A 2,300-nucleotide genomic window follows, 5' to 3' on the forward strand; every position below is an offset into this window, starting at 1 on the left:
GTGCCATTTAAACCTTTTATATAACATTAGTACTTGTGTATTGCTTTAGAGCTCGGCATGGTAGAATTGAATAAACTTCATAGTGAATATGGCTTATGACAACTCTTAGTGGGCTTTCTGTTAAGCATTAAACTGTTCTGGTAATGTATACAAGGCTTTGTACGTTTCCTGCTTTCTTAGTGTTAGCTCTCTAAGGTGCAACTGGAAGAAGTCTGTATCCTGCCTTGTGCCGCTCCCCGCCCCCCAAGTTAAATTAGGTTGAAGCTGGATGTTGTGTTCTGCCAACAAACTCTCAACGGAGTATTCTAATACGTTCCTAGAATTACAGCAATGCATTAGTGAGTATTTTCAGATGCTTTTAACTTTTGGGGTGGAAAAAAATTGACTTAATCTCAAAAAATGCCTGAGCCAAAATTTGGGGAAACTTTAATGTACTCTCTTGATTCTGTAGACTTTACCTATTTAAGTTTAGTATGAAGCCCTTTGTTTTTCTGTAACTACTTAAATTGTAGGTGGCTTATACATCCACACTTCTATCTCTGAAGAGTACTGTGAATAAGTGAAGGAGGTCCAAGTCAATATAGTAACTTAAGTTTTTCAGTTAATAAGTATTTCACCCTTTCTTTTCATAACCACTTTTTGATCAGATGAGATAGCTGTCCACTAACGTAACACTGAGGAGATGCAGGGGTAGGGGAGAGAGAGAAGAGAAGGGAATTCAGAGTTGTGATTCTCAGAACAGTACTGATGTGGCTAGCAGTGGTTATTTCCTGCTGTGTAGGAACATGCATGCTGTGAGCAGTTCAGAGTTCACAATGTGCTTCTGCTCAAGGTGGCTGACAAATACCCATGTGAACTAGGAGTTTTGGCTTCCTTATTGGGGTACAGCATGTCGATGGCATCTTAGTTGCATTACAGTAGCTAAAATACCAAAATTCAATGTTTGAATACAGTTTCTTTTCACTTTTTGCTGGAGCTCTCAAGTGTGGTTCAACCCTGTCAGTAGTTCTATAGTAAAAGAATCTACATGGCTGCTGCTAAGTGTTTTAAAACTAGTTATTTGTGGTGTGTAACTCATGAATCAGGAACTGAAGATTATAATTTCAAGCTCTTCCTGCGATGATCTGTCAACTGAAATGATTCTTAAAGTACTGTAGTTGCTTGTGGTTTTTTTTCAGGTGCAGGCAATGATTTAAGAGCTGCATCAATCATATAGACAGCAAGCTTCATAAGCTTAGGTTTTCTGTGGGAACTCCCCTCCTCCTATAAATCTCCTCCACCTGTTTTACCAGGAAATGTTTTTAATTCCTTTCTGGATGAAGCTTATCAGTTGTGGGTTTTTTTTATAGTGAAATACAGATTTCTAGATGAGGAAGATTTGTCGGATGTGTTCTTCTCTCCCCCTTTCTATTATGGGAAGAACTCTTTGAACATACTTGATAAGCTGAAAGAGTGGCAATATAGCTATAGCAATTCAAAGTACTTGTGCACTGCAGTTTTGTCTCTGTAGTCTCATGCTTGGTTGCTTTCTTGTGTCAAGTGTTCTTTTCACTGGCACAGTACATGGTATGCTAATAACCTTCTCCATCGCTGCCTTGGACAGGGTCATAGCAGTCTCATCTGGTGCTTGACCAGATACTGAACATGAATACATCAAATAAAAAGGCAGATGAAGATGCCTCCGTGGGCCAACTACATGAATAAAAACTTGATTTGGAAAGTGCCTTGAGAGACTATATAATCTAGCCTCCTAACTTCACTATGTCTGTTATCACCTCTGGTAGAGGTTTGTCTAACAGGTTCTTAAAGATTCACAACTTGAGGAACTTGATAGCTTTGCCAAGCGATCTAAAACATGTGTTTATCTTCTTTTCTGAAAGGTGTTCCTGGTCTGTATCCTGAGTCTGTTTTCTTCAGCTAAGGCCTATTTCTTCTACAGATGTGGAAAAAATGCCCTTCACTGAGAGCTTGATCCATTTGGGGAAAAAAAATCTTCTGTTTCATGCAGTTTCTTCAGCATAAAAAACATCACTGCATTTCATGTTTGGGATCGTGCTTCCAGGGCTTTCTTGCCTTTCTCACTTCAGATTCTACTCTAGTCAGTTCATACCCTGTGAAGTGCAGCACCCAAAAAAGCATATAGGACTCTGAAATAAGTCTTGCTGTGACAGACTCTTTTGCAGGCTGCACGTGTGTGTATATACAGCCCTGCTTGGTGCTTGACTTACTATGTATAATAAATTGTTGCTGGTGGTTGTTTGGGTTGTAAGCTGCAGTCATTTTCTTGGAATTGTGGCTTA

Source organism: Cariama cristata, unplaced genomic scaffold, assembly GCF_000690535.1.
Source record: "Cariama cristata isolate BGI_N322 unplaced genomic scaffold, ASM69053v1 scaffold15046, whole genome shotgun sequence".
NCBI classification, from domain to species: domain Eukaryota; kingdom Metazoa; phylum Chordata; class Aves; order Cariamiformes; family Cariamidae; genus Cariama; species Cariama cristata.